Here is an 18265-nt window from a genome sequence, read left to right on the forward strand (position 1 = left end):
TGTGTTACAAGACGCAGAACCTCCTTTGTTTTGGTACGCGGGGCGTGGGACCCACGTGACCGATCGGCTCCGTTCCAAAAATACGAAAAGCATCAACCATGAACCGGAGGGCACCCGAGCATAGAAATTGCAAGAAAGAAAGGAAAAAAAGCAAAAAAACCGCACGTAAAATCTAAAAAAACGCAGGACTTCCCAGGGGGTCACCCATCCTAATACTACTCTCGCCCAAGCACGCTTAACTGCGGAGTTCTGATGGGATCCGGTGCATTAGTGCTGGTATGATCGCACCCGAAATATTATCCATGTTTATTGTTTTTATGTGTTACAAGACGCAGAACCTCCTTTGTTTTGGTACGCGGGGCGTGGGACCCACGTGACCGATCGGCTCCGTTCCAAAAATACGAAAAGCATCAACCATGAACCGGAGGGCACCCGAGCATAGAAATAGCAAGAAAGAAAGGAAAAAAAGCAAAAAAACCGCACGTAAAATCTAAAAAAACGCAAACGGACAACGAAAAAGGGGGGGTGCAACACGAGGACTTCCCAGGGGGTCACCCATCCTAGTACTACTCTCGCCCAAGCACGCTTAACTGCGGAGTTCTGATGGGATCCGGTGCATTAGTGCTGGTATGATCGCACCCGAAATACTATCCATGTTTATTGTTTTTATGTGTTACAAGACGCAGAACCTCCTTTGTTTTGGTACGCGGGGCGTGGGACCCACGTGACCGATCGGCTCCGTTCCAAAAATACGAAAAGCATCAACCATGAACCGGAGGGCACCCGAGCATAGAAATAGCAAGAAAGAAAGGAAAAAAAGCAAAAAAACCGCACGTAAAATCTAAAAAAACGCAAACGGACAACGAAAAAGGGGGGTGCAACACGAGGACTTCCCAGGGGGTCACCCATCCTAGTACTACTCTCGCCCAAGCACGCTTAACTGCGGAGTTCTGATGGGATCCGGTGCATTAGTGCTGGTATGATCGCACCCGAAATACTATCCATGTTTATTGTTTTTATGTGTTACAAGACGCAGAACCTCCTTTGTTTTGGTACGCGGGGCGTGGGACCCACGTGACCGATCGGCTCCGTTCCAAAAATACGAAAAGCATCAACCATGAACCGGAGGGCACCCGAGCATAGAAATAGCAAGAAAGAAAGGAAAAAAAGCAAAAAAACCGCACGTAAAATCTAAAAAAACGCAGGACTTCCCAGGGGGTCACCCATCCTAATACTACTCTCGCCCAAGCACGCTTAACTGCGGAGTTCTGATGGGATCCGGTGCATTAGTGCTGGTATGATCGCACCCGAAATACTATCCATGTTTATTGTTTTTATGTGTTACAAGACGCAGAACCTCCTTTGTTTTGGTACGCGGGGCGTGGGACCCACGTGACCGATCGGCTCCGTTCCAAAAATACGAAAAGCATCAACCATGAACCGGAGGGCACCCGAGCATAGAAATAGCAAGAAAGAAAGGAAAAAAAGCAAAAAAACCGCACGTAAAATCTAAAAAAACGCAAACGGACAACGAAAAAGGGGGGTGCAACACGAGGACTTCCCAGGGGGTCACCCATCCTAGTACTACTCTCGCCCAAGCACGCTTAACTGCGGAGTTCTGATGGGATCCGGTGCATTAGTGCTGGTATGATCGCACCCGAAATACTATCCATGTTTATTGTTTTTATGTGTTACAAGACGCAGAACCTCCTTTGTTTTGGTACGCGGGGCGTGGGACCCACGTGACCGATCGGCTCCGTTCCAAAAATACGAAAAGCATCAACCATGAACCGGAGGGCACCCGAGCATAGAAATAGCAAGAAAGAAAGGAAAAAAAGCAAAAAAACCGCACGTAAAATCTAAAAAAACGCAAACGGACAACGAAAAAGGGGGGTGCAACACGAGGACTTCCCAGGGGGTCACCCATCCTAGTACTACTCTCGCCCAAGCACGCTTAACTGCGGAGTTCTGATGGGATCCGGTGCATTAGTGCTGGTATGATCGCACCCGAAATACTATCCATGTTTATTGTTTTTATGTGTTACAAGACGCAGAACCTCCTTTGTTTTGGTACGCGGGGCGTGGGACCCACGTGACCGATCGGCTCCGTTCCAAAAATACGAAAAGCATCAACCATGAACCGGAGGGCACCCGAGCATAGAAATAGCAAGAAAGAAAGGAAAAAAAGCAAAAAAACCGCACGTAAAATCTAAAAAAACGCAGGACTTCCCAGGGGGTCACCCATCCTAATACTACTCTCGCCCAAGCACGCTTAACTGCGGAGTTCTGATGGGATCCGGTGCATTAGTGCTGGTATGATCGCACCCGAAATACTATCCATGTTTATTGTTTTTATGTGTTACAAGACGCAGAACCTCCTTTGTTTAGGTACGCGGGGCGTGGGACCCACGTGACCGATCGGCTCCGTTCCAAAAATACGAAAAGCATCAACCATGAACCGGAGGGCACCCGAGCATAGAAATAGCAAGAAAGAAAGGAAAAAAAGCAAAAAAACCGCACGTAAAATCTAAAAAAACGCAAACGGACAACGAAAAAGGGGGGGTGCAACACGAGGACTTCCCAGGGGGTCACCCATCCTAGTACTACTCTCGCCCAAGCACGCTTAACTGCGGAGTTCTGATGGGATCCGGTGCATTAGTGCTGGTATGATCGCACCCGAAATACTATCCATGTTTATTGTTTTTATGTGTTACAAGACGCAGAACCTCCTTTGTTTTGGTACGCGGGGCGTGGGACCCACGTGACCGATCGGCTCCGTTCCAAAAATACGAAAAGCATCAACCATGAACCGGAGGGCACCCGAGCATAGAAATAGCAAGAAAGAAAGGAAAAAAAGCAAAAAAACCGCACGTAAAATCTAAAAAAACGCAAACGGACAACGAAAAAGGGGGATGCAACACGAGGACTTCCCAGGGGGTCACCCATCCTAGTACTACTCTCGCCCAAGCACGCTTAACTGCGGAGTTCTGATGGGATCCGGTGCATTAGTGCTGGTATGATCGCACCCGAAATACTATCCATGTTTATTGTTTTTATGTGTTACAAGACGCAGAACCTCCTTTGTTTTGGTACGCGGGGCGTGGGACCCACGTGACCGATCGGCTCCGTTCCAAAAATACGAAAAGCATCAACCATGAACCGGAGGGCACCCGAGCATAGAAATAGCAAGAAAGAAAGGAAAAAAAGCAAAAAAACCGCACGTAAAATCTAAAAAAACGCAGGACTTCCCAGGGGGTCACCCATCCTAATACTACTCTCGCCCAAGCACGCTTAACTGCGGAGTTCTGATGGGATCCGGTGCATTAGTGCTGGTATGATCGCACCCGAAATACTATCCATGTTTATTGTTTTTATGTGTTACAAGACGCAGAACCTCCTTTGTTTTGGTACGCGGGGCGTGGGACCCACGTGACCGATCGGCTCCGTTCCAAAAATACGAAAAACATCAACCATGAACCGGAGGGCACCCGAGCATAGAAATAGCAAGAAAGGAAGGAAAAAAAGCAAAAAAACCGCACGTAAAATCTAAAAAAACGCAGGACTTCCCAGGGGGTCACCCATCCTAATACTACTCTCGCCCAAGCACGCTTAACTGCGGAGTTCTGATGGGATCCGGTGCATTAGTGCTGGTATGATCGCACCCGAAATACTATCCATGTTTATTGTTTTTATGTGTTACAAGACGCAGAACCTCCTTTGTTTTGGTACGCGGGGCGTGGGACCCACGTGACCGATCGGCTCCGTTCCAAAAATACGAAAAGCATCAACCATGAACCGGAGGGCACCCGAGCATAGAAATAGCAAGAAAGAAAGGAAAAAAAGCAAAAAAACCGCACGTAAAATCTAAAAAAACGCAAACGGACAACGAAAAAGAGGGGTGCAACACGAGGACTTCCCAGGGGGTCACCCATCCTAGTACTACTCTCGCCCAAGCACGCTTAACTGCGGAGTTCTGATGGGATTCGGTGCATTAGTGCTGGTATGATCGCACCCGAAATACTATCCATGTTTATTGTTTTTATGTGTTACAAGACGCAGAACCTCCTTTGTTTTGGTACGCGGGGCGTGGGACCCACGTGACCGATCGGCTCCGTTCCAAAAATACGAAAAGCATCAACCATGAACCGGAGGGCACCCGAGCATAGAAATAGCAAGAAAGAAAGGAAAAAAAGCAAAAAAACCGCACGTAAAATCTAAAAAAACGCAGGACTTCCCAGGGGGTCACCCATCCTAATACTACTCTCGCCCAAGCACGCTTAACTGCGGAGTTCTGATGGGATCCGGTGCATTAGTGCTGGTATGATCGCACCCGAAATACTATCCATGTTTATTGTTTTTATGTGTTACAAGACGCAGAACCTCCTTTGTTTAGGTACGCGGGGCGTGGGACCCACGTGACCGATCGGCTCCGTTCCAAAAATACGAAAAGCATCAACCATGAACCGGAGGGCACCCGAGCATAGAAATAGCAAGAAAGAAAGGAAAAAAAGCAAAAAAACCGCACGTAAAATCTAAAAAAACGCAAACGGACAACGAAAAAGGGGGGGTGCAACACGAGGACTTCCCAGGGGGTCACCCATCCTAGTACTACTCTCGCCCAAGCACGCTTAACTGCGGAGTTCTGATGGGATCCGGTGCATTAGTGCTGGTATGATCGCACCCGAAATACTATCCATGTTTATTGTTTTTATGTGTTACAAGACGCAGAACCTCCTTTGTTTTGGTACGCGGGGCGTGGGACCCACGTGACCGATCGGCTCCGTTCCAAAAATACGAAAAGCATCAACCATGAACCGGAGGGCACCCGAGCATAGAAATAGCAAGAAAGAAAGGAAAAAAAGCAAAAAAACCGCACGTAAAATCTAAAAAAACGCAAACGGACAACGAAAAAGGGGGATGCAACACGAGGACTTCCCAGGGGGTCACCCATCCTAGTACTACTCTCGCCCAAGCACGCTTAACTGCGGAGTTCTGATGGGATCCGGTGCATTAGTGCTGGTATGATCGCACCCGAAATACTATCCATGTTTATTGTTTTTATGTGTTACAAGACGCAGAACCTCCTTTGTTTTGGTACGCGGGGCGTGGGACCCACGTGACCGATCGGCTCCGTTCCAAAAATACGAAAAGCATCAACCATGAACCGGAGGGCACCCGAGCATAGAAATAGCAAGAAAGAAAGGAAAAAAAGCAAAAAAACCGCACGTAAAATCTAAAAAAACGCAGGACTTCCCAGGGGGTCACCCATCCTAATACTACTCTCGCCCAAGCACGCTTAACTGCGGAGTTCTGATGGGATCCGGTGCATTAGTGCTGGTATGATCGCACCCGAAATACTATCCATGTTTATTGTTTTTATGTGTTACAAGACGCAGAACCTCCTTTGTTTTGGTACGCGGGGCGTGGGACCCACGTGACCGATCGGCTCCGTTCCAAAAATACGAAAAACATCAACCATGAACCGGAGGGCACCCGAGCATAGAAATAGCAAGAAAGGAAGGAAAAAAAGCAAAAAAACCGCACGTAAAATCTAAAAAAACGCAGGACTTCCCAGGGGGTCACCCATCCTAATACTACTCTCGCCCAAGCACGCTTAACTGCGGAGTTCTGATGGGATCCGGTGCATTAGTGCTGGTATGATCGCACCCGAAATACTATCCATGTTTATTGTTTTTATGTGTTACAAGACGCAGAACCTCCTTTGTTTTGGTACGCGGGGCGTGGGACCCACGTGACCGATCGGCTCCGTTCCAAAAATACGAAAAGCATCAACCATGAACCGGAGGGCACCCGAGCATAGAAATAGCAAGAAAGAAAGGAAAAAAAGCAAAAAAACCGCACGTAAAATCTAAAAAAACGCAAACGGACAACGAAAAAGAGGGGTGCAACACGAGGACTTCCCAGGGGGTCACCCATCCTAGTACTACTCTCGCCCAAGCACGCTTAACTGCGGAGTTCTGATGGGATTCGGTGCATTAGTGCTGGTATGATAGCACCCGAAATACTATCCATGTTTATTGTTTTTATGTGTTACAAGACGCAGAACCTCCTTTGTTTTGGTACGCGGGGCGTGGGACCCACGTGACCGATCGGCTCCGTTCCAAAAATACGAAAAGCATCAACCATGAACCGGAGGGCACCCGAGCATAGAAATAGCAAGAAAGAAAGGAAAAAAAGCAAAAAAACCGCACGTAAAATCTAAAAAAACGCAGGACTTCCCAGGGGGTCACCCATCCTAATACTACTCTCGCCCAAGCACGCTTAACTGCGGAGTTCTGATGGGATCCGGTGCATTAGTGCTGGTATGATCGCACCCGAAATACTATCCATGTTTATTGTTTTTATGTGTTACAAGACGCAGAACCTCCTTTGTTTTGGTACGCGGGGCGTGGGACCCACGTGACCGATCGGCTCCGTTCCAAAAATACGAAAAGCATCAACCATGAACCGGAGGGCACCCGAGCATAGAAATAGCAAGAAAGAAAGGAAAAAAAGCAAAAAAACCGCACGTAAAATCTAAAAAAACGCAAACGGACAACGAAAAAGGGGGGGTGCAACACGAGGACTTCCCAGGGGGTCACCCATCCTAGTACTACTCTCGCCCAAGCACGCTTAACTGCGGAGTTCTGATGGGATCCGGTGCATTAGTGCTGGTATGATCGCACCCGAAATACTATCCATGTTTATTGTTTTTATGTGTTACAAGACGCAGAACCTCCTTTGTTTTGGTACGCGGGGCGTGGGACCCACGTGACCGATCGGCTCCGTTCCAAAAATACGAAAAGCATCAACCATGAACCGGAGGGCACCCGAGCATAGAAATAGCAAGAAAGAAAGGAAAAAAAGCAAAAAAACCGCACGTAAAATCTAAAAAAACGCAAACGGACAACGAAAAAGGGGGGGTGCAACACGAGGACTTCCCAGGGGGTCACCCATCCTAGTACTACTCTCGCCCAAGCACGCTTAACTGCGGAGTTCTGATGGGATCCGGTGCATTAGTGCTGGTATGATCGCACCCGAAATACTATCCATGTTTATTGTTTTTATGTGTTACAAGACGCAGAACCTCCTTTGTTTTGGTACGCGGGGCGTGGGACCCACGTGACCGATCGGCTCCGTTCCAAAAATACGAAAAGCATCAACCATGAACCGGAGGGCACCCGAGCATAGAAATAGCAAGAAAGAAAGGAAAAAAAGCAAAAAAACCGCACGTAAAATCTAAAAAAACGCAAACGGACAACGAAAAAGGGGGGTGCAACACGAGGACTTCCCAGGGGGTCACCCATCCTAGTACTACTCTCGCCCAAGCACGCTTAACTGCGGAGTTCTGATGGGATCCGGTGCATTAGTGCTGGTATGATCGCACCCGAAATACTATCCATGTTTATTGTTTTTATGTGTTACAAGACGCAGAACCTCCTTTGTTTTGGTACGCGGGGCGTGGGACCCACGTGACCGATCGGCTCCGTTCCAAAAATACGAAAAGCATCAACCATGAACCGGAGGGCACCCGAGCATAGAAATAGCAAGAAAGAAAGGAAAAAAAGCAAAAAAACCGCACGTAAAATCTAAAAAAACGCAGGACTTCCCAGGGGGTCACCCATCCTAATACTACTCTCGCCCAAGCACGCTTAACTGCGGAGTTCTGATGGGATCCGGTGAATTAGTGCTGGTATGATCGCACCCGAAATACTATCCATGTTTATTGTTTTTATGTGTTACAAGACGCAGAACCTCCTTTGTTTTGGTACGCGGGGCGTGGGACCCACGTGACCGATCGGCTCCGTTCCAAAAATACGAAAATCATCAACCATGAACCGGAGGGCACCCGAGCATAGAAATAGCAAGAAAGAAAGGAAAAAAAGCAAAAAAACCGCACGTAAAATCTAAAAAAACGCAAACGGACAACGAAAAAGAGGGGTGCAACACGAGGACTTCCCAGGGGGTCACCCATCCTAGTACTACTCTCGCCCAAGCACGCTTAACTGCGGAGTTCTGATGGGATCCGGTGCATTAGTGCTGGTATGATCGCACCCGAAATACTATCCATGTTTATTGTTTTTATGTGTTACAAGACGCAGAACCTCCTTTGTTTTGGTACGCGGGGCGTGGGACCCACGTGACCGATCGGCTCCGTTCCAAAAATACGAAAAGCATCAACCATGAACCGGAGGGCACCCGAGCATAGAAATAGCAAGAAAGAAAGGAAAAAAAGCAAAAAAACCGCACGTAAAATCTAAAAAAACGCAGGACTTCCCAGGGGGTCACCCATCCTAATACTACTCTCGCCCAAGCACGCTTAACTGCGGAGTTCTGATGGGATCCGGTGCATTAGTGCTGGTATGATCGCACCCGAAATACTATCCATGTTTATTGTTTTTATGTGTTACAAGACGCAGAACCTCCTTTGTTTTGGTACGCGGGGCGTGGGACCCACGTGACCGATCGGCTCCGTTCCAAAAATACGAAAAGCATCAACCATGAACCGGAGGGCACCCGAGCATAGAAATAGCAAGAAAGAAAGGAAAAAAAGCAAAAAAACCGCACGTAAAATCTAAAAAAACGCAGGACTTCCCAGGGGGGTCACCCATCCTAATACTACTCTCGCCCAAGCACGCTTAACTGCGGAGTTCTGATGGGATCCGGTGCATTAGTGCTGGTATGATCGCACCCGAAATACTATCCATGTTTATTGTTTTTATGTGTTACAAGACGCAGAACCTCCTTTGTTTTGGTACGCGGGGCGTGGGACCCACGTGACCGATCGGCTCCGTTCCAAAAATACGAAAAGCATCAACCATGAACCGGAGGGCACCCGAGCATAGAAATAGCAAGAAAGAAAGGAAAAAAAGCAAAAAAACCGCACGTAAAATCCAAAAAAACGCAAACGGACAACGAAAAAGAGGGGTGCAACACGAGGACTTCCCAGGGGGTCACCCATCCTAGTACTACTCTCGCCCAAGCACGCTTAACTGCGGAGTTCTGATGGGATCCGGTGCATTAGTGCTGGTATGATCGCACCCGAAATACTATCCATGTTTATTGTTTTTATGTGTTACAAGACGCAGAACCTCCTTTGTTTTGGTACGCGGGGCGTGGGACCCACGTGACCGATCGGCTCCGTTCCAAAAATACGAAAAGCATCAACCATGAACCGGAGGGCACCCGAGCATAGAAATAGCAAGAAAGAAAGGAAAAAAAGCAAAAAAACCGCACGTAAAATCTAAAAAAACGCAGGACTTCCCAGGGGGTCACCCATCCTAATACTACTCTCGCCCAAGCACGCTTAACTGCGGAGTTCTGATGGGATCCGGTGAATTAGTGCTGGTATGATCGCACCCGAAATACTATCCATGTTTATTGTTTTTATGTGTTACAAGACGCAGAACCTCCTTTGTTTTGGTACGCGGGGCGTGGGACCCACGTGACCGATCGGCTCCGTTCCAAAAATACGAAAAGCATCAACCATGAACCGGAGGGCACCCGAGCATAGAAATAGCAAGAAAGAAAGGAAAAAAAGCAAAAAAACCGCACGTAAAATCTAAAAAAACGCAAACGGACAACGAAAAAGAGGGGTGCAACACGAGGACTTCCCAGGGGGTCACCCATCCTAGTACTACTCTCGCCCAAGCACGCTTAACTGCGGAGTTCTGATGGGATCCGGTGCATTAGTGCTGGTATGATCGCACCCGAAATACTATCCATGTTTATTGTTTTTATGTGTTACAAGACGCAGAACCTCCTTTGTTTTGGTACGCGGGGCGTGGGACCCACGTGACCGATCGGCTCCGTTCCAAAAATACGAAAAGCATCAACCATGAACCGGAGGGCACCCGAGCATAGAAATAGCAAGAAAGAAAGGAAAAAAAGCAAAAAAACCGCACGTAAAATCTAAAAAAACGCAGGACTTCCCAGGGGGTCACCCATCCTAATACTACTCTCGCCCAAGCACGCTTAACTGCGGAGTTCTGATGGGATCCGGTGCATTAGTGCTGGTATGATCGCACCCGAAATACTATCCATGTTTATTGTTTTTATGTGTTACAAGACGCAGAACCTCCTTTGTTTTGGTACGCGGGGCGTGGGACCCACGTGACCGATCGGCTCCGTTCCAAAAATACGAAAAGCATCAACCATGAACCGGAGGGCACCCGAGCATAGAAATAGCAAGAAAGAAAGGAAAAAAAGCAAAAAAACCGCACGTAAAATCTAAAAAAACGCAGGACTTCCCAGGGGGGTCACCCATCCTAATACTACTCTCGCCCAAGCACGCTTAACTGCGGAGTTCTGATGGGATCCGGTGCATTAGTGCTGGTATGATCGCACCCGAAATACTATCCATGTTTATTGTTTTTATGTGTTACAAGACGCAGAACCTCCTTTGTTTTGGTACGCGGGGCGTGGGACCCACGTGACCGATCGGCTCCGTTCCAAAAATACGAAAAGCATCAACCATGAACCGGAGGGCACCCGAGCATAGAAATAGCAAGAAAGAAAGGAAAAAAAGCAAAAAAACCGCACGTAAAATCCAAAAAAACGCAAACGGACAACGAAAAAGAGGGGTGCAACACGAGGACTTCCCAGGGGGTCACCCATCCTAGTACTACTCTCGCCAATGCACGCTTAACTGCGGAGTTCTGATGGGATCCGGTGCATTAGTGCTGGTATGATCGCACCCGAAATACTATCCATGTTTATTGTTTTTATGTGTTACAAGACGCAGAACCTCCTTTGTTTTGGTACGCGGGGCGTGGGACCCACGTGACCGATCGGCTCCGTTCCAAAAATACGAAAAGCATCAACCATGAACCGGAGGGCACCCGAGCATAGAAATAGCAAGAAAGAAAGGAAAAAAAGCAAAAAAACCGCACGTAAAATCTAAAAAAACGCAAACGGACAACGAAAAAGGGGGGTGCAACACGAGGACTTCCCAGGGGGTCACCCATCCTAGTACTACTCTCGCCCAAGCACGCTTAACTGCGGAGTTCTGATGGGATCCGGTGCATTAGTGCTGGTATGATCGCACCCGAAATACTATCCATGTTTATTGTTTTTATGTGTTACAAGACGCAGAACCTCCTTTGTTTTGGTACGCGGGGCGTGGGACCCACGTGACCGATCGGCTCCGTTCCAAAAATACGAAAAGCATCAACCATGAACCGGAGGGCACCCGAGCATAGAAATAGCAAGAAAGAAAGGAAAAAAAGCAAAAAAACCGCACGTAAAATCTAAAAAAACGCAAACGGACAACGAAAAAGGGGGGTGCAACACGAGGACTTCCCAGGGGGTCACCCATCCTAGTACTACTCTCGCCCAAGCACGCTTAACTGCGGAGTTCTGATGGGATCCGGTGCATTAGTGCTGGTATGATCGCACCCGAAATACTATCCATGTTTATTGTTTTTATGTGTTACAAGACGCAGAACCTCCTTTGTTTTGGTACGCGGGGCGTGGCACCCACGTGACCGATCGGCTCCGTTCCAAAAATATGAAAAGCATCAACCATGAACCGGAGGGCACCCGAGCATAGAAATAGCAAGAAAGAAAGGAAAAAAAGCAAAAAAACCGCACGTAAAATCTAAAAAAACGCAGGACTTCCCAGGGGGTCACCCATCCTAATACTACTCTCGCCCAAGCACGCTTAACTGCGGAGTTCTGATGGGATCCGGTGCATTAGTGCTGGTATGATCGCACCCGAAATACTATCCATGTTTATTGTTTTTATGTGTTACAAGACGCAGAACCTCCTTTGTTTTGGTACGCGGGGCGTGGGACCCACGTGACCGATCGGCTCCGTTCCAAAAATACGAAAAGCATCAACCATGAACCGGAGGGCACCCGAGCATAGAAATAGCAAGAAAGAAAGGAAAAAAAGCAAAAAAACCGCACGTAAAATCTAAAAAAACGCAAACGGACAACGAAAAAGGGGGGGTGCAACACGAGGACTTCCCAGGGGGTCACCCATCCTAGTACTACTCTCGCCCAAGCACGCTTAACTGCGGAGTTCTGATGGGATCCGGTGCATTAGTGCTGGTATGATCGCACCCGAAATACTATCCATGTTTATTGTTTTTATGTGTTACAAGACGCAGAACCTCCTTTGTTTTGGTACGCGGGGCGTGGGACCCACGTGACCGATCGGCTCCGTTCCAAAAATACGAAAAGCATCAACCATGAACCGGAGGGCACCCGAGCATAGAAATAGCAAGAAAGAAAGGAAAAAAAGCAAAAAAACCGCACGTAAAATCTAAAAAAACGCAAACGGACAACGAAAAAGGGGGGTGCAACACGAGGACTTCCCAGGGGGTCACCCATCCTAGTACTACTCTCGCCCAAGCACGCTTAACTGCGGAGTTCTGATGGGATCCGGTGCATTAGTGCTGGTATGATCGCACCCGAAATACTATCCATGTTTATTGTTTTTATGTGTTACAAGACGCAGAACCTCCTTTGTTTTGGTACGCGGGGCGTGGGACCCACGTGACCGATCGGCTCCGTTCCAAAAATACGAAAAGCATCAACCATGAACCGGAGGGCACCCGAGCATAGAAATAGCAAGAAAGAAAGGAAAAAAAGCAAAAAAACCGCACGTAAAATCTAAAAAAACGCAGGACTTCCCAGGGGGTCACCCATCCTAATACTACTCTCGCCCAAGCACGCTTAACTGCGGAGTTCTGATGGGATCCGGTGAATTAGTGCTGGTATGATCGCACCCGAAATACTATCCATGTTTATTGTTTTTATGTGTTACAAGACGCAGAACCTCCTTTGTTTTGGTACGCGGGGCGTGGGACCCACGTGACCGATCGGCTCCGTTCCAAAAATACGAAAAGCATCAACCATGAACCGGAGGGCACCCGAGCATAGAAATAGCAAGAAAGAAAGGAAAAAAAGCAAAAAAACCGCACGTAAAATCTAAAAAAACGCAAACGGACAACGAAAAAGAGGGGTGCAACACGAGGACTTCCCAGGGGGTCACCCATCCTAGTACTACTCTCGCCCAAGCACGCTTAACTGCGGAGTTCTGATGGGATCCGGTGCATTAGTGCTGGTATGATCGCACCCGAAATACTATCCATGTTTATTGTTTTTATGTGTTACAAGACGCAGAACCTCCTTTGTTTTGGTACGCGGGGCGTGGGACCCACGTGACCGATCGGCTCCGTTCCAAAAATACGAAAAGCATCAACCATGAACCGGAGGGCACCCGAGCATAGAAATAGCAAGAAAGAAAGGAAAAAAAGCAAAAAAACCGCACGTAAAATCTAAAAAAACGCAGGACTTCCCAGGGGGTCACCAATCCTAATACTACTCTCGCCCAAGCACGCTTAACTGCGGAGTTCTGATGGGATCCGGTGCATTAGTGCTGGTATGATCGCACCCGAAATACTATCCATGTTTATTGTTTTTATGTGTTACAAGACGCAGAACCTCCTTTGTTTTGGTACGCGGGGCGTGGGACCCACGTGACCGATCGGCTCCGTTCCAAAAATACGAAAAGCATCAACCATGAACCGGAGGGCACCCGAGCATAGAAATAGCAAGAAAGAAAGGAAAAAAAGCAAAAAAACCGCACGTAAAATCTAAAAAAACGCAGGACTTCCCAGGGGGGTCACCCATCCTAATACTACTCTCGCCCAAGCACGCTTAACTGCGGAGTTCTGATGGGATCCGGTGCATTAGTGCTGGTATGATCGCACCCGAAATACTATCCATGTTTATTGTTTTTATGTGTTACAAGACGCAGAACCTCCTTTGTTTTGGTACGCGGGGCGTGGGACCCACGTGACCGATCGGCTCCGTTCCAAAAATACGAAAAGCATCAACCATGAACCGGAGGGCACCCGAGCATAGAAATAGCAAGAAAGAAAGGAAAAAAAGCAAAAAAACCGCACGTAAAATCCAAAAAAACGCAAACGGACAACGAAAAAGAGGGGTGCAACACGAGGACTTCCCAGGGGGTCACCCATCCTAGTACTACTCTCGCCAATGCACGCTTAACTGCGGAGTTCTGATGGGATCCGGTGCATTAGTGCTGGTATGATCGCACCCGAAATACTATCCATGTTTATTGTTTTTATGTGTTACAAGACGCAGAACCTCCTTTGTTTTGGTACGCGGGGCGTGGGACCCACGTGACCGATCGGCTCCGTTCCAAAAATACGAAAAGCATCAACCATGAACCGGAGGGCACCCGAGCATAGAAATAGCAAGAAAGAAAGGAAAAAAAGCAAAAAAACCGCACGTAAAATCTAAAAAAACGCAAACGGACAACGAAAAAGGGGGGTGCAACACGAGGACTTCCCAGGGGGTCACCCATCCTAGTACTACTCTCGCCCAAGCACGCTTAACTGCGGAGTTCTGATGGGATCCGGTGCATTAGTGCTGGTATGATCGCACCCGAAATACTATCCATGTTTATTGTTTTTATGTGTTACAAGACGCAGAACCTCCTTTGTTTTGGTACGCGGGGCGTGGGACCCACGTGACCGATCGGCTCCGTTCCAAAAATACGAAAAGCATCAACCATGAACCGGAGGGCACCCGAGCATAGAAATAGCAAGAAAGAAAGGAAAAAAAGCAAAAAAACCGCACGTAAAATCTAAAAAAACGCAAACGGACAACGAAAAAGGGGGGTGCAACACGAGGACTTCCCAGGGGGTCACCCATCCTAGTACTACTCTCGCCCAAGCACGCTTAACTGCGGAGTTCTGATGGGATCCGGTGCATTAGTGCTGGTATGATCGCACCCGAAATACTATCCATGTTTATTGTTTTTATGTGTTACAAGACGCAGAACCTCCTTTGTTTTGGTACGCGGGGCGTGGCACCCACGTGACCGATCGGCTCCGTTCCAAAAATATGAAAAGCATCAACCATGAACCGGAGGGCACCCGAGCATAGAAATAGCAAGAAAGAAAGGAAAAAAAGCAAAAAAACCGCACGTAAAATCTAAAAAAACGCAGGACTTCCCAGGGGGTCACCCATCCTAATACTACTCTCGCCCAAGCACGCTTAACTGCGGAGTTCTGATGGGATCCGGTGCATTAGTGCTGGTATGATCGCACCCGAAATACTATCCATGTTTATTGTTTTTATGTGTTACAAGACGCAGAACCTCCTTTGTTTTGGTACGCGGGGCGTGGGACCCACGTGACCGATCGGCTCCGTTCCAAAAATACGAAAAGCATCAACCATGAACCGGAGGGCACCCGAGCATAGAAATAGCAAGAAAGAAAGGAAAAAAAGCAAAAAAACCGCACGTAAAATCTAAAAAAACGCAAACGGACAACGAAAAAGAGGGGTGCAACACGAGGACTTCCCAGGGGGTCACCCATCCTAGTACTACTCTCGCCCAAGCACGCTTAACTGCGGAGTTCTGATGGGATCCGGTGCATTAGTGCTGGTATGATCGCACCCGAAATACTATCCATGTTTATTGTTTTTATGTGTTACAAGACGCAGAACCTCCTTTGTTTTGGTACGCGGGGCGTGGGACCCACGTGACCGATCGGCTCCGTTCCAAAAATACGAAAAGCATCAACCATGAACCGGAGGGCACCCGAGCATAGAAATAGCAAGAAAGAAAGGAAAAAAAGCAAAAAAACCGCACGTAAAATCTAAAAAAACGCAAACGGACAACGAAAAAGGGGGGTGCAACACGAGGACTTCCCAGGGGGTCACCCATCCTAGTACTACTCTCGCCCAAGCACGCTTAACTGCGGAGTTCTGATGGGATCCGGTGCATTAGTGCTGGTATGATCGCACCCGAAATACTATCCATGTTTATTGTTTTTATGTGTTACAAGACGCAGAACCTCCTTTGTTTTGGTACGCGGGGCGTGGGACCCACGTGACCGATCGGCTCCGTTCCAAAAATACGAAAAGCATCAACCATGAACCGGAGGGCACCCGAGCATAGAAATAGCAAGAAAGGAAGGAAAAAAAGCAAAAAAACCGCACGTAAAATCTAAAAAAACGCAGGACTTCCCAGGGGGTCACCCATCCTAGTACTACTCTCGCCCAAGCACGCTTAACTGCGGAGTTCTGATGGGATCCGGTGCATTAGTGCTGGTATGATCGCACCCGAAATACTATCCATGTTTATTGTTTTTATGTGTTACAAGACGCAGAACCTCCTTTGTTTTGGTACGCGGGGCGTGGGACCCACGTGACCGATCGGCTCCGTTCCAAAAATACGAAAAGCATCAACCATGAACCGGAGGGCACCCGAGCATAGAAATAGCAAGAAAGAAAGGAAAAAAAGCAAAAAAACCGCACGTAAAATCTAAAAAAACGCAAACGGACAACGAAAAAGAGGGGTGCTACACGAGGACTTCCCAGGGGGTCACCCATCCTAGTACTACTCTCGCCCAAGCACGCTTAACTGGGGAGTTCTGATGGGATTCGGTGCATTAGTGCTGGTATGATCGCACCCGAAATACTATCCATGTTTATTGTTTTTATGTGTTACAAGACGCAGAACCTCCTTTGTTTTGGTACGCGGGGCGTGGGACCCACGTGACCGATCGGCTCCGTTCCAAAAATACGAAAAGCATCAACCATGAACCGGAGGGCACCCGAGCATAGAAATAGCAAGAAAGAAAGGAAAAAAAGCAAAAAAACCGCACGTAAAATCTAAAAAAACGCAGGACTTCCCAGGGGGTCACCCATCCTAATACTACTCTCGCCCAAGCACGCTTAACTGCGGAGTTCTGATGGGATCCGGTGCATTAGTGCTGGTATGATCGCACCCGAAATACTATCCATGTTTATTGTTTTTATGTGTTACAAGACGCAGAACCTCCTTTGTTTTGGTACGCGGGGCGTGGGACCCACGTGACCGATCGGCTCCATTCCAAAAATACGAAAAGCATCAACCATGAACCGGAGGGCACCCGAGCATAGAAATAGCAAGAAAGAAAGGAAAAAAAGCAAAAAAACCGCACGTAAAATCTAAAAAAACGCAAACGGACAACGAAAAAGGGGGGTGCAACACGAGGACTTCCCAGGGGGTCACCCATCCTAGTACTACTCTCGCCCAAGCACGCTTAACTGCGGAGTTCTGATGGGATCCGGGGCATTAGTGCTGGTATGATCGCACCCAAAATACTATCCATGTTTATTGTTTTTATGTGTTACAAGACGCAGAACCTCCTTTGTTTTGGTACGCGGGGCGTGGGACCCACGTGACCGATCGGCTCCGTTCCAAAAATACGAAAAGCATCAACCATGAACCGGAGGGCACCCGAGCATAGAAATAGCAAGAAAGAAAGGAAAAAAAGCAAAAAAACCGCACGTAAAATCTAAAAAAACGCAGGACTTCCCAGGGGGTCACCCATCCTAATACTACTCTCGCCCAAGCACGCTTAACTGCGGAGTTCTGATGGGATCCGGTGCATTAGTGCTGGTATGATCGCACCCGAAATACTATCCATGTTTATTGTTTTTATGTGTTACAAGACGCAGAACCTCCTTTGTTTTGGTACGCGGGGCGTGGGACCCACGTGACCGATCGGCTCCGTTCCAAAAATACGAAAAGCATCAACCATGAACCGGAGGGCACCCGAGCATAGAAATAGCAAGAAAGAAAGGAAAAAAAGCAAAAAAACCGCACGTAAAATCTAAAAAAACGCAAACGGACAACGAAAAAGAGGGGTGCAACACGAGGACTTCCCAGGGGGTCACCCATCCTAGTACTACTCTCGCCCAAGCACGCTTAACTGCGGAGTTCTGATGGGATCCGGTGCATTAGTGCTGGTATGATCGCACCCGAAATACTATCCATGTTTATTGTTTTTATGTGTTACAAGACGCAGAACCTCCTTTGTTTTGGTACGCGGGGCGTGGGACCCACGTGACCGATCGGCTCCGTTCCAAAAATACGAAAAGCATCAACCATGAACCGGAGGGCACCCGAGCATAGAAATAGCAAGAAAGAAAGGAAAAAAAGCAAAAAAACCGCACGTAAAATCTAAAAAAACGCAAACGGACAACGAAAAAGAGGGGTGCAACACGAGGACTTCCCAGGGGGTCACCCATCCTAGTACTACTCTCGCCCAAGCACGCTTAACTGCGGAGTTCTGATGGGATCCGGTGCATTAGTGCTGGTATGATCGCACCCGAAATACTATCCATGTTTATTGTTTTTATGTGTTACAAGACGCAGAACCTCCTTTGTTTTGGTACGCGGGGCGTGGGACCCACGTGACCGATCGGCTCCGTTCCAAAAATACGAAAAGCA

The 18265-nt window shown here is 47.9% G+C and overlaps 32 non-coding genes and 22 pseudogenes across 32 annotated transcripts; all 54 read right to left on the reverse strand.

Annotated features, from left to right (window-relative positions):
• Positions 1-172: 172 nt before the first annotated feature.
• LOC145079809 (5S ribosomal RNA) lies at positions 173-290 on the reverse strand (annotated as a pseudogene).
• Positions 291-522: 232 nt separating this feature from the next.
• Positions 523-641, reverse strand: LOC145082979 (5S ribosomal RNA). The gene has a single exon (XR_013697475.1). It is a non-coding gene; the product is annotated as a 5S ribosomal RNA (ribosomal RNA).
• A 231-nt stretch (positions 642-872) lies between these two features.
• On the reverse strand, positions 873-991 carry LOC145082991 (5S ribosomal RNA). Its single transcript, XR_013697486.1, has one exon. It is a non-coding gene; the product is annotated as a 5S ribosomal RNA (ribosomal RNA).
• Positions 992-1191: 200 nt separating this feature from the next.
• On the reverse strand, positions 1192-1309 carry LOC145079810 (5S ribosomal RNA; annotated as a pseudogene).
• Positions 1310-1540: 231 nt separating this feature from the next.
• On the reverse strand, positions 1541-1659 carry LOC145083003 (5S ribosomal RNA). The gene has a single exon (XR_013697497.1). It is a non-coding gene; the product is annotated as a 5S ribosomal RNA (ribosomal RNA).
• A 231-nt stretch (positions 1660-1890) lies between these two features.
• On the reverse strand, positions 1891-2009 carry LOC145083014 (5S ribosomal RNA). The gene has a single exon (XR_013697508.1). It is a non-coding gene; the product is annotated as a 5S ribosomal RNA (ribosomal RNA).
• Positions 2010-2209: 200 nt separating this feature from the next.
• Positions 2210-2327, reverse strand: LOC145079811 (5S ribosomal RNA; annotated as a pseudogene).
• Positions 2328-2559: 232 nt separating this feature from the next.
• On the reverse strand, positions 2560-2678 carry LOC145083026 (5S ribosomal RNA). The gene has a single exon (XR_013697520.1). It is a non-coding gene; the product is annotated as a 5S ribosomal RNA (ribosomal RNA).
• Positions 2679-2909: 231 nt separating this feature from the next.
• LOC145083182 (5S ribosomal RNA) lies at positions 2910-3028 on the reverse strand. The gene has a single exon (XR_013697666.1). It is a non-coding gene; the product is annotated as a 5S ribosomal RNA (ribosomal RNA).
• Positions 3029-3228: 200 nt separating this feature from the next.
• On the reverse strand, positions 3229-3346 carry LOC145079812 (5S ribosomal RNA; annotated as a pseudogene).
• A 200-nt stretch (positions 3347-3546) lies between these two features.
• On the reverse strand, positions 3547-3664 carry LOC145079813 (5S ribosomal RNA; annotated as a pseudogene).
• Positions 3665-3895: 231 nt separating this feature from the next.
• Positions 3896-4014, reverse strand: LOC145084736 (5S ribosomal RNA). Its single transcript, XR_013699168.1, has one exon. It is a non-coding gene; the product is annotated as a 5S ribosomal RNA (ribosomal RNA).
• A 200-nt stretch (positions 4015-4214) lies between these two features.
• LOC145079814 (5S ribosomal RNA) lies at positions 4215-4332 on the reverse strand (annotated as a pseudogene).
• Positions 4333-4564: 232 nt separating this feature from the next.
• LOC145083038 (5S ribosomal RNA) lies at positions 4565-4683 on the reverse strand. Its single transcript, XR_013697531.1, has one exon. It is a non-coding gene; the product is annotated as a 5S ribosomal RNA (ribosomal RNA).
• Positions 4684-4914: 231 nt separating this feature from the next.
• Positions 4915-5033, reverse strand: LOC145083183 (5S ribosomal RNA). The gene has a single exon (XR_013697667.1). It is a non-coding gene; the product is annotated as a 5S ribosomal RNA (ribosomal RNA).
• A 200-nt stretch (positions 5034-5233) lies between these two features.
• Positions 5234-5351, reverse strand: LOC145079816 (5S ribosomal RNA; annotated as a pseudogene).
• Positions 5352-5551: 200 nt separating this feature from the next.
• Positions 5552-5669, reverse strand: LOC145079817 (5S ribosomal RNA; annotated as a pseudogene).
• A 231-nt stretch (positions 5670-5900) lies between these two features.
• LOC145085268 (5S ribosomal RNA) lies at positions 5901-6019 on the reverse strand. Its single transcript, XR_013699675.1, has one exon. It is a non-coding gene; the product is annotated as a 5S ribosomal RNA (ribosomal RNA).
• Positions 6020-6219: 200 nt separating this feature from the next.
• On the reverse strand, positions 6220-6337 carry LOC145079818 (5S ribosomal RNA; annotated as a pseudogene).
• A 232-nt stretch (positions 6338-6569) lies between these two features.
• LOC145083052 (5S ribosomal RNA) lies at positions 6570-6688 on the reverse strand. Its single transcript, XR_013697543.1, has one exon. It is a non-coding gene; the product is annotated as a 5S ribosomal RNA (ribosomal RNA).
• Positions 6689-6920: 232 nt separating this feature from the next.
• On the reverse strand, positions 6921-7039 carry LOC145083064 (5S ribosomal RNA). The gene has a single exon (XR_013697554.1). It is a non-coding gene; the product is annotated as a 5S ribosomal RNA (ribosomal RNA).
• Positions 7040-7270: 231 nt separating this feature from the next.
• Positions 7271-7389, reverse strand: LOC145083075 (5S ribosomal RNA). The gene has a single exon (XR_013697565.1). It is a non-coding gene; the product is annotated as a 5S ribosomal RNA (ribosomal RNA).
• Positions 7390-7589: 200 nt separating this feature from the next.
• LOC145080110 (5S ribosomal RNA) lies at positions 7590-7707 on the reverse strand (annotated as a pseudogene).
• A 231-nt stretch (positions 7708-7938) lies between these two features.
• On the reverse strand, positions 7939-8057 carry LOC145083087 (5S ribosomal RNA). Its single transcript, XR_013697576.1, has one exon. It is a non-coding gene; the product is annotated as a 5S ribosomal RNA (ribosomal RNA).
• Positions 8058-8257: 200 nt separating this feature from the next.
• LOC145079819 (5S ribosomal RNA) lies at positions 8258-8375 on the reverse strand (annotated as a pseudogene).
• Positions 8376-8575: 200 nt separating this feature from the next.
• Positions 8576-8694, reverse strand: LOC145080311 (5S ribosomal RNA; annotated as a pseudogene).
• Positions 8695-8925: 231 nt separating this feature from the next.
• LOC145083099 (5S ribosomal RNA) lies at positions 8926-9044 on the reverse strand. Its single transcript, XR_013697587.1, has one exon. It is a non-coding gene; the product is annotated as a 5S ribosomal RNA (ribosomal RNA).
• Positions 9045-9244: 200 nt separating this feature from the next.
• LOC145080111 (5S ribosomal RNA) lies at positions 9245-9362 on the reverse strand (annotated as a pseudogene).
• A 231-nt stretch (positions 9363-9593) lies between these two features.
• LOC145083111 (5S ribosomal RNA) lies at positions 9594-9712 on the reverse strand. Its single transcript, XR_013697598.1, has one exon. It is a non-coding gene; the product is annotated as a 5S ribosomal RNA (ribosomal RNA).
• Positions 9713-9912: 200 nt separating this feature from the next.
• Positions 9913-10030, reverse strand: LOC145079820 (5S ribosomal RNA; annotated as a pseudogene).
• A 200-nt stretch (positions 10031-10230) lies between these two features.
• LOC145080312 (5S ribosomal RNA) lies at positions 10231-10349 on the reverse strand (annotated as a pseudogene).
• A 231-nt stretch (positions 10350-10580) lies between these two features.
• On the reverse strand, positions 10581-10699 carry LOC145085068 (5S ribosomal RNA). Its single transcript, XR_013699483.1, has one exon. It is a non-coding gene; the product is annotated as a 5S ribosomal RNA (ribosomal RNA).
• A 231-nt stretch (positions 10700-10930) lies between these two features.
• On the reverse strand, positions 10931-11049 carry LOC145083122 (5S ribosomal RNA). The gene has a single exon (XR_013697609.1). It is a non-coding gene; the product is annotated as a 5S ribosomal RNA (ribosomal RNA).
• Positions 11050-11280: 231 nt separating this feature from the next.
• On the reverse strand, positions 11281-11399 carry LOC145083134 (5S ribosomal RNA). The gene has a single exon (XR_013697620.1). It is a non-coding gene; the product is annotated as a 5S ribosomal RNA (ribosomal RNA).
• Positions 11400-11599: 200 nt separating this feature from the next.
• On the reverse strand, positions 11600-11717 carry LOC145079821 (5S ribosomal RNA; annotated as a pseudogene).
• A 232-nt stretch (positions 11718-11949) lies between these two features.
• On the reverse strand, positions 11950-12068 carry LOC145083146 (5S ribosomal RNA). The gene has a single exon (XR_013697631.1). It is a non-coding gene; the product is annotated as a 5S ribosomal RNA (ribosomal RNA).
• Positions 12069-12299: 231 nt separating this feature from the next.
• On the reverse strand, positions 12300-12418 carry LOC145083157 (5S ribosomal RNA). The gene has a single exon (XR_013697642.1). It is a non-coding gene; the product is annotated as a 5S ribosomal RNA (ribosomal RNA).
• A 200-nt stretch (positions 12419-12618) lies between these two features.
• Positions 12619-12736, reverse strand: LOC145080112 (5S ribosomal RNA; annotated as a pseudogene).
• Positions 12737-12967: 231 nt separating this feature from the next.
• Positions 12968-13086, reverse strand: LOC145083170 (5S ribosomal RNA). Its single transcript, XR_013697654.1, has one exon. It is a non-coding gene; the product is annotated as a 5S ribosomal RNA (ribosomal RNA).
• Positions 13087-13286: 200 nt separating this feature from the next.
• Positions 13287-13404, reverse strand: LOC145080356 (5S ribosomal RNA; annotated as a pseudogene).
• A 200-nt stretch (positions 13405-13604) lies between these two features.
• On the reverse strand, positions 13605-13723 carry LOC145080313 (5S ribosomal RNA; annotated as a pseudogene).
• Positions 13724-13954: 231 nt separating this feature from the next.
• Positions 13955-14073, reverse strand: LOC145085069 (5S ribosomal RNA). The gene has a single exon (XR_013699484.1). It is a non-coding gene; the product is annotated as a 5S ribosomal RNA (ribosomal RNA).
• Positions 14074-14304: 231 nt separating this feature from the next.
• Positions 14305-14423, reverse strand: LOC145083181 (5S ribosomal RNA). The gene has a single exon (XR_013697665.1). It is a non-coding gene; the product is annotated as a 5S ribosomal RNA (ribosomal RNA).
• Positions 14424-14654: 231 nt separating this feature from the next.
• Positions 14655-14773, reverse strand: LOC145083193 (5S ribosomal RNA). The gene has a single exon (XR_013697676.1). It is a non-coding gene; the product is annotated as a 5S ribosomal RNA (ribosomal RNA).
• A 200-nt stretch (positions 14774-14973) lies between these two features.
• LOC145079822 (5S ribosomal RNA) lies at positions 14974-15091 on the reverse strand (annotated as a pseudogene).
• Positions 15092-15322: 231 nt separating this feature from the next.
• On the reverse strand, positions 15323-15441 carry LOC145083205 (5S ribosomal RNA). The gene has a single exon (XR_013697687.1). It is a non-coding gene; the product is annotated as a 5S ribosomal RNA (ribosomal RNA).
• Positions 15442-15672: 231 nt separating this feature from the next.
• Positions 15673-15791, reverse strand: LOC145083217 (5S ribosomal RNA). The gene has a single exon (XR_013697698.1). It is a non-coding gene; the product is annotated as a 5S ribosomal RNA (ribosomal RNA).
• A 200-nt stretch (positions 15792-15991) lies between these two features.
• Positions 15992-16109, reverse strand: LOC145079362 (5S ribosomal RNA). Its single transcript, XR_013694880.1, has one exon. It is a non-coding gene; the product is annotated as a 5S ribosomal RNA (ribosomal RNA).
• A 231-nt stretch (positions 16110-16340) lies between these two features.
• Positions 16341-16459, reverse strand: LOC145074020 (5S ribosomal RNA). The gene has a single exon (XR_013691652.1). It is a non-coding gene; the product is annotated as a 5S ribosomal RNA (ribosomal RNA).
• Positions 16460-16659: 200 nt separating this feature from the next.
• Positions 16660-16777, reverse strand: LOC145079823 (5S ribosomal RNA; annotated as a pseudogene).
• Positions 16778-17008: 231 nt separating this feature from the next.
• LOC145083721 (5S ribosomal RNA) lies at positions 17009-17127 on the reverse strand. Its single transcript, XR_013698183.1, has one exon. It is a non-coding gene; the product is annotated as a 5S ribosomal RNA (ribosomal RNA).
• Positions 17128-17327: 200 nt separating this feature from the next.
• Positions 17328-17445, reverse strand: LOC145079824 (5S ribosomal RNA; annotated as a pseudogene).
• A 231-nt stretch (positions 17446-17676) lies between these two features.
• On the reverse strand, positions 17677-17795 carry LOC145083229 (5S ribosomal RNA). Its single transcript, XR_013697709.1, has one exon. It is a non-coding gene; the product is annotated as a 5S ribosomal RNA (ribosomal RNA).
• Positions 17796-18026: 231 nt separating this feature from the next.
• Positions 18027-18145, reverse strand: LOC145083240 (5S ribosomal RNA). The gene has a single exon (XR_013697720.1). It is a non-coding gene; the product is annotated as a 5S ribosomal RNA (ribosomal RNA).
• Positions 18146-18265: the final 120 nt, after the last annotated feature.

The sequence above is a fragment of the Lactuca serriola genome, chromosome 1, assembly GCF_051521515.1.
Source record: "Lactuca serriola cultivar US96UC23 chromosome 1, Lser_US96UC23_V15, whole genome shotgun sequence".
NCBI classification, from domain to species: Eukaryota; Viridiplantae; Streptophyta; class Magnoliopsida; order Asterales; family Asteraceae; genus Lactuca; species Lactuca serriola.